General features: G+C 38.9%; 1 pseudogene across 1 annotated transcript; it reads left to right on the forward strand.

Moving 5' to 3' along the window:
• Window positions 1-211: 211 nt before the first annotated feature.
• LOC149831815 (putative pectinesterase/pectinesterase inhibitor 12 pseudogene) lies at window positions 212-8,267 on the forward strand (annotated as a pseudogene). Its single transcript, XR_016433198.1, has 3 exons — window positions 212-1,175; window positions 5,870-6,361; window positions 7,801-8,267. The product of XR_016433198.1 is annotated as a putative pectinesterase/pectinesterase inhibitor 12 pseudogene (transcript).
• Window positions 8,268-9,144: the final 877 nt, after the last annotated feature.

The following is a 9,144-nucleotide window of genomic DNA, read 5'->3' on the forward strand; positions in this document are numbered from 1 at the left end:
GACCCATACCAGCTTGATTGGCGACAAAAAGGCGTACACCAAGTGAACCAGAGGGTAAAAAGTTTGTCATTACAAATCACTTTAAGGACATGGGATGTCATACTAAAAATGCTGAAAAATACATGGAAAAAATCACTATCAAAAGTGAAAAGACTATATATATTTCTCACAGGAGCACATCCTCTCTCCATTCACTACTACTAGCATATCCATGGCTTCCAAAAACAGTGTCAGCCTTGCCTTTCTCATAGCGTCCCTCCTTTCTACCCTAATCATCTCTTGCTCTTCTTCTTCTTCTTCCTTCAACAACTACCAAATCACCTCCTTAACATCCTTCTGCAACTCCACCCCTTACCCATCTCGCTGCCTTGAAACATCCAAGCTCTTCTCCATTGGCATCCCCTTAATACCCATCAACCCCCCAGTAAACATCATACCCACAATCCACACCTTTGGCAAGCAGGCCCTCCAGCAGGCCTACTCGGAGGCGTCGAAACTCACGAGCACGATTGTCTCCCTCGAGTCAGTCGGCATCATCGAGAAGCTCAAGGGGACCATCCAAGACTGCAAGGATCTGCACTACATCACACTGGACCTCCTCGAGTCCTCCATCTCCGAATCCAACTCGCAGTCCTTCGAGCTGCAGGATGTTCTCGCCAAGCTGAGCGCAGCACTCACCAACAAAGAGACATGTTTCGAAGGGCTTGAGTCTGCATCCGGCCTCTTCAAGCCGCTCTTCAAAGCTAGCTTGAATATGATCTACGAGCTGGTAAGCAACGCACTCGCCGTCTTCGTGAAAGGCGTGATGACGACGAAGGCGGCGGCAACGACGAACAACCGGAAGCTGCTGGAGTTCCCTCCATGGATAAGTAGGAAGGACAGGAGGCTGCTGCAGAGCTCAGGGTCAGGTGGGTATGACCCCAACTCTATTCTGATCGTTGCTCAAGATGGGAGTGGCAACTTCACCACTGTATCAGATGCCATACTGGCCGTGCCCAAGAACAGTCCCACCAGGGTGGTGGTTTACGTAAGGGAGGGGATCTATGATGAGAACGTAGAGATACCAAGGAACAAGCCATACGTGGCCTTGTTGGGAGATGGAGCAGGCCGCACCATCATCACAGGCAGCCGAAGCGTTGGTGATGACTGGACCACCTTTAGGTCAGCGACCCTTGGTGAGTCTCTCTCTCTCTCTCTCTCTCTCTCTCTCTCTCTCTCTCTCTAGATCTCTCTCTCATTTTAACCCTTCCCTTGAGATTAGGCGCTTGAGTGTGAGTACCCTTAAGTTGCTGGACTATCTAGCAATACCATGTGTTGTACGGAAGCATGCATGTCGTCTGCTGGCTGTCCAGCAAATCACTCCCACAATTCCCACCCTTTTTAGCGTGTTTGGTTTAGGCACATTCAATAGCATCAAGAATTTTATTTTGTGAAGCACGCAGAATAAAGGAGATGTTATTTGACAAAAAAAGTCGGGAAGTTCTGCCTGGTTCCACTGGTAAGATCTGGGATGGCCTGGCGGGTTGTGGTATGCCTGTTTGCTTTAGGGTTTGATAAATCAATATAAATTGGAAACGGGCATGCATTGCGCCAGCCTGCTATATATATATATATATATATAAGAGAGAGAGAGAGAGAGCTGCTTAATCCAGAGGTGCCTAAACTAAACACACTCGTGATGGATGCTCAGCTCTTAAAAACGAAAAAAAAAGAATTTAGTTGCACTTTTAAAGTGCAACTAAAACTCTTATATTTTATATTGGGTGCATCCCTGCTGGGTGCTTCAAAAGTGCAGCAAAAAGTCTTTTCTTTTGTATTTTAAGCACTCAGCGTCTATCACGAGCGTGCGATGGATGTTCAGCACGAGTGAGTTTTGATTAGGTAACTATGATCAAACAGCTATCACTTTTACTATATATATATAATGCTTCGATTGTGATAATAAACTACTATAACTTATGAAGGTACACAATTAATTTACACAGACTTGACATCTAAACTCAAAATCTAACCTCTTTCAAGAACTAAGTTGAGTCCAACGTGGTTTATAACAATGTTGTTAAAATCGGTTGACTAGGTGAATTGGTTTCTTAAACAAATGAAAAAATAGAATCGATCTTGAATCAACTCCTTTTTACCATCAGATGACACGTGCCATTAAAATCTATTGAAAAAACTTTTTAACCTATCTTGAATCGGACCCTTCTGAATCGTCTTTGGACCAGTTCGATCTGAATCGGCAGATTCAGACCGATTTTGACAACATTGGTTTATACTACTTTTGAGCGACCGTTATCTTCATGAAGTGTAAGCCATTGAATTTTCAGTCTCAAAATGGAATATTGTGGTCTATTAAACTGATAAAAGCTACTAATATAATAAAAAAACACCTTAAATACATCTATATGATTAGATCTAACATTTGATAGCTAGATCCATGCAAACAATTGTGTACCATATGGTATATGGTATCATGGTACAGAACCACTATATATATATATATATATATATATATATGTGTGTGTGTGTGTGTGTGTGTGTGTGTGTGTTTCTGCTGCTGACTAAATTTAATGATGTTTTTCATCAAACTGTCTGAAATTCATCTATCTGTTAACTGTAAGGATATCTGCACAAACGAACTAAGCACTGCTGGTCTCTAGCTGTGGATAAATTAAATGTTGTTAGAGATAGTAATGCTTTTAGAAAAAAAATTAAAGAAAATTGAAAGTAAGATGTGGGTACCCGCGCTTTGTTCTTATTATCTTCCAAAAAAAAAATCTCATCAAATACAAAAAACCCCTATTTATACTAATGCGTCTCTCTTTTCCTGAATGGGATATACATTCTTTTCTAAATTAAAATACGGCGTTACTACTAGTCAAAAAAGAGGAATACTTACCTGGTGTCGTGTATATATATATATATATATATATATATATATATATATATATATATATATATAATGCTTGAATATGAAGGTACATAGAACATATCAACTACATTAATTTTGGTTTTTGAATCATCTTCAAACTCCTATTGGAAGAGGAGATAAGTCTTCATCAAACTATATTATATATAGTACATAAAACTATGACAGGCTCGTTTGACTCAATAAACAAGCTTAGATGGCCTTCAAAATAGTGGTGAACAAACTCTTTAGTATGCTACATGTAGCTCTTGAAATAAGCTTTCTAATGCTACTAAAATGACTGAGTTCCATTAATGGTAGTCAAAGTTATGCCTCATCAAAGTTGCATATAACAATTTGCTTTCTTAATGAAGCCTGATATTGATCCAGTTGGCCCATATTACTCTTATATCTAACAAGATCATACTATACCTATTGCACTAGTTTTACATCATCATCAATGAAAAATAGTATCATGTAGATCATGACATGAACTATTTATGATATATATATATATAAATATATATATATATATATATATATATATATAACGAAAACCTACAAAATGAGCATGGTGCAAAATAAAACATGCTATTGGTCGACTTTTGGTGTTTTTTCTAAATTATGACAATGTAGATGTGATATATATGCTTGTTTTTATATGAATAATTTCTTGGAGCATTTGATTCTAATGCATGAATAGGTTTTTTATAAGATTTCAAAAAACATTGGCCTACAATTTTCATAAATTTTTTAAGCTTCAAATATTATTTTTTTATAAATGATTTATTGCATTGAAAAACTAGCAAAAATTCATATATTCTATAATATTTGAGCTCTGTTGTCTGACTGAGCACTGAACCGTGACAGTCGGAACAGAAAAGTTCAAGCATGCACTAAACTAGCCGTATCTTCCTCATCCGGATAAATTTTTATGAACAATTTGTGGCATCGAAAAGTTGACAGAATTATCTACAGTCAAAATTTCAGTTCTGTCTCAATTATGCTAAACACATTTATGATGTCAAAATTAAAAATAAAAATAAAAATAAAAATCCAATATCATGTTTCATTTATGAGGGTGCCCATTTTGTTGGTTTCCATTTCCTATATATATCAACAAATATCTAGATATTCTAGAGTGTTTTTAACCTTATGAACAGGACATGATATTTGTATTTGTTGAGAAAAGTGATGTTTGCTCCCACGTCTCATTAACCTATTATTATAGAAAACATATCTCTTGTGTGGGCAAGAGAATATGTCTGAGCTTGATGATTGGTTTTGGGCTCAGCCAATGCTAGGGGGATTCAAGGCACGAATTAAATGCAGCAGAGAATAGTGGGGTTCTTCCAAGCTGTCTGCATCTTTAGCTTTATCCTCATAATGAAGGGCATCCGATTCACCCTCAAACCAACAAATTGAGAGCCTTTTCTTGGTCTTGTGTGGGGTTAAGATGCTTTTTTAAGATGGCCCTCATGCTTCCAATGAGAAGGCCCTCAAGAATGCTGTGAAAAGAGCAACTCTTCTGTGTGTGCACCGGATGCCATTCATTTTGAATAATAACTCCACCTAAACTTACCTTGGTAACTTGGTTGGTTCACCAGAAGGCTCCATGGACCAGATTGCATGGAATCTCTACGGGATTCTGCTTTGCGGGACCCACCACTAATCCAGTGATGTCAAAGCGTACTTTTTCCTTTTTTTGGATTTATAACCCAAAGAAACTGCACTGGCATGAAGACCTGGTCGCGCTGGCTGAGCCTGCCATACTTACTGCCGTTGTGCTGGCAGGCGTAGCTAGGGGGGGTTAGCCCAGTCCTGCCTCTCGAAACAGTTAATTTTTTTTTTTTTTAAAGCCCAGCCCTGATTCCATATGAAATAGATTTTTATCCATTTTTGTAGCCCAGCCCAACCCTGACTGCAGCAAATAGTTTGATTTGTCCATATGAAATAGAATTTTATTAATAATTGTAGCCATTTTTTATTTTATCTCAAAAAAAAAATTTCAGCGCCCCCGAACCCCCAACTATCGCACAAATAAATTTTTTTTTGCTACACCCCTGTTTGCCTCCCCTTCACATCAATCCTAGCTACACCCCTGGCTGGCAGTGTAAAACTTTGAGGCTAGGACCCCTGCCACCGGGGCCTATGCTACGCGTAGGCTTGCGCAGAAGGGCGACGCCCATGAGAATCGAACCTTGACCGCCCGTCTAGCAGCCAAGGCTCCACCCCCCTTGGGGCATGTCAAAGCACACTTGAAGTTCTTATTTTTGAAGGAAAGAACAGTTATAATAGGTTTCTCACACGATCTGAAAGAGGAGAATTAAAAGAAGCACAAGTTTAAACATGTTAGATGGCATTTATCATATCCCATCGTACACTGGATCTCACTGCTAAAAGAATATGGTTTTAAACTTTTCTTCTCAACAAAGCAAACGGGTAAAAGGCCTATGTAGGCCGGATCTGGATCTTGGTATGCCCAAGTACAAGAATGGGTCTGGCCTAAAAGGAACTGTGTTCAGTCGAACCATTGAGACCCTACGAGCCATGGGATTTGACTACAAGTCTATGCTCAGTTTCATTCAAGAAGGCTCTGACTCACTTGGCATACTCGACCATATGACCAACGGGGGGGGGGGGGGGGGGAGGGGGGGCTCCGCTTGTTTGGTAGGAGCTGTTAGTGCATGTCACCGTGTGTTGGGACATTGCAAGTTCAAAACCCAATGGTATGTTGTGTAAGTGGTGGGGGGGTCTGCCTAACCCCAGCTTGCCTTTAAAAAAAAAAAGAATCCCTTACATATGAAGCTTTTGGTAATTTCTTATTGATATGTAAACCATATTTGATATGTTTGGCATCTCTTGAAACATGACCAATTTCATGATTTCAATTTAATTGTTTCTTAAAAGTGTAAGTACGTACTAATTTCAAAGGGAATGATACAACCATGCAAAGTGCAGCTGTGGTCGGCGATGGATTTCTAGCACGCGATTTAACGATCCGGAACACAGCTGGTGCACCTAAAGGTCAAGCTGTTGCTCTCCGTGTGGGTTCCGATCTATCCGCAATCTACAGATGCAGCCTAGAGGGATATCAGGACACTCTATATGCTCATTCACTCCGTCAGTTCTACCGGGAGAACACGATCTCGGGCACCGTTGATTTCATCTTTGGTAACGCAGCAGCCGTCTTCCAGGCATGCCAGATTGTGGCAACGAAGCCAATGGCTGGCCAGTCCAATGCCATCACCGCACAAGGAAGATCTGATCCAAACCAGAACACTGGGTTCTCAATACAAGGCTGCACAGTTAAACCGGATGAGCTCCTACAAGGGAACCTGGGAAGTGTCAAGAGCTACCTTGGCCGGCCATGGAGGATCTATTCCCGAACTGCCTTCATAGAGTCTTACCTTGGGCAGCATATTGATCCTTCTGGATGGTCACCATGGTCAGGTAACTTGCTTGCTCTTCTAGTTGCCTTAAATGGCAATTTAGTAATTCACTTAAAATCTAAAATCCATTCTATATATATTGCATTAAAAGAGGGAACCCATAAACTTAAAGTTCATTCAACAGTTTGATCAGTGGAATCTTGCATTTGGCTCTTTTGCAATATATTAGAGATGCTAATCGGTTCTAGGTATGACCAGCCCATAGGAAACAAAAACTAATTTAGAAATCCCTAATAAGGGGGTTTGAGCCTGACCCAAATGTCGTGCCTCCCCAAATGCTCTCTCTCTCTCTCTCTCTCTCTCTCTCTATATATATATATATATATATATATATATATATATATAGAGAGAGAGAGAGAGAGAGAGAGAGAGAGAGAGAGAGAGAGAGATGCTACGATGCTCTAAGGGTACCTACTAGAAATCATAGTTGTAGGTTGCTCTAAGGGCACGAGGAATGATGCTCTGGCTCACATTTTTTTGACCTAAATTTGTTTTTTAGGTCACCAAATTTTGGTACATTATGAGCTGTTGATTTTTGAAGATGTTAAAAACCATACGGGTATGTTATAATCACATGCTTCAAAACTTTTTTTTAACTAAATAATGATCATATTTATATGGTCCGATTAATGAAAAAGTACAAATTTTAAAAAAAATTGAAGCTTTTATTACGTGTGAGTAAGTGCTAAAAACCTCCTACATTATATATAATCATACATGCATGTGTGCACGCTAGGGTGTCAACGGGTCGGGTTTGGTTCAGACCCAGGTGGAACCAGATCTGGCCCCACTTTTTGGGTATGGTATTGGGTCCGGAACCGAGTCTAATTGGACCCATTATAAGAGAAACTATACCCGAACCTGATAAGAACTACATGAAAGACGACCGGGCCATACCCGGTAAAATATTTTTTATCATTTTTACATTGAAAATTTATGGGTCTTAATCGGAACTCGGGTCGAGCCTGAGTCTAGTATAAAATTTCACAAACTATACTCGGGTCCATATATTAATCGACCTTTGGGTCTTAATCAGGTCTTATTTATCATCATACCTGGACTATATAGAGTTTTGTATTGGTCGGGTCTGGGTAAACCCAACCCGTTGACACCCCTAGTGCATGCATATACACATTTGTGCCCACGCTAATTTAGATTTCTGGCTCTACCTTTGCCTTTTCCCCAGGCCCTCTATCACTAGGGTGACCAGGGTGTCCGGGTAGGAGTAAAGGGCTGTCTTTATTGAATTAGACACTTTTCTACATGTGTATATATATAGCCTCCCAAAAGTACCATATATTGGTCTCAATTATCTATATGTTTTTGTGGTTGCTGGAGGAGTATTAAAACAAGATCTTTTCTCCTGTTGATTAATTTTTCACGGGGTTGTTTTCTTGTTTCTAACACACAAGGAATTGCCAATTGTCTAATTTTGTGCAGGGGACACTGGCTTAAGCACCCTTTACTATGGGGAGTATGCTAATAATGGACCGGGTTCGGACACTACGAATCGTGTCAACTGGCCCGGTTACCACGTCATGTCCTATGATGATGCCACACATTTCACAGTTCCTTCTCTCATTCTTGGTGACCGGTGGTTGGGCTCTACTTCGGTACCTTATAATGGTGGCCTGTAAGAGTTAGCCTGGTGCAGTTCCTTCGGGTTATAAATACAAAAAAAGAATGTTGATCACTGAATGCTTCCCACAAAATAGCTATCTACGATCAGCCTCTAATCTGAACTATGAACATGTTAGCAAGTCAGACTCAGCAAATTTGAGAATCTAGTGTTGTATTACATAAAAGAAGGATACATGCATTCCCTTGTTTAAAACAATAGATCCCCTCATAAAGCTCATCTCCACTAACTTAAAATTGTATTCCTTTTATTTTCCAATACTTCTCCATATTTGTTATACTGAAGAGATCTTTCTCGATCAATCCTGTCAAAGTAGTAAATTATGATACTGCAATTTAACATATTTTTTTTTCTTTTTGAAGATTGAACTTAGTATGGATAAAAGTGGTTAAAAATGATGACCAACTTCAACTATAAGGTTATTCAATAAATATGTGTGTATTAAACCATCATTTGAGTCACTTTGGACTGCTGGAAGCATAAACACAAACTTTATTACAAAAGTGCATCATTTTGGAGGAGAAATTATAGTTTTTGATTTTATGTTATATTAATTTCTAGTCTTTACTAGTTTTGGAGAATTATAAAGTTCATTTTAGGGTGACAAGCTATTCAATAGTTTCTTTATTGGGAAGTAAAGAGTGTAAAAATTACTTCACTGCCTTAATGTGTAAAGTTAGAATTTGAGTATGGAAAAAAGTTATGCAAAATTATCATACTACCCTTAAGAAATAATGCTATTGCACATAATAGCCATAAAATATCATACTATTGAAGGTATACGCATCTGTTCAATTTTCGCCAAATATGAAGGTATTTTTTATGATTTACCCTTCAAGCTTTCGCCCTTATTTTATTCCTGCAAAACTCCTTTCTAGCGAAAGTACATTTAAAAGCATACCTGAGATTCAAAAGCAAAATTTTAGATTTACAATAATGATGACATAGCACCCATCCACTGAAATATGATAGCGACTTTTGCTATCACAAACCAACGAAACTCTACTTTTAGGAGATGAGTTTTGCCCAATCACCAGAACTTATTTAAAAATGAGCAAAACTCAGTTCTTTGCAAAAAGAACAAAAACTAAAATCTACCTCTAACATATATAGACAAAACCAGAATGTACCTGTAACATATATAG

This window comes from Nuphar pumila, chromosome 7, assembly GCF_984573655.1.
Source record: "Nuphar pumila chromosome 7, dmNupPumi1.hap1.1, whole genome shotgun sequence".
In the NCBI taxonomy this organism is placed as follows: Eukaryota; Viridiplantae; Streptophyta; class Magnoliopsida; order Nymphaeales; family Nymphaeaceae; genus Nuphar; species Nuphar pumila.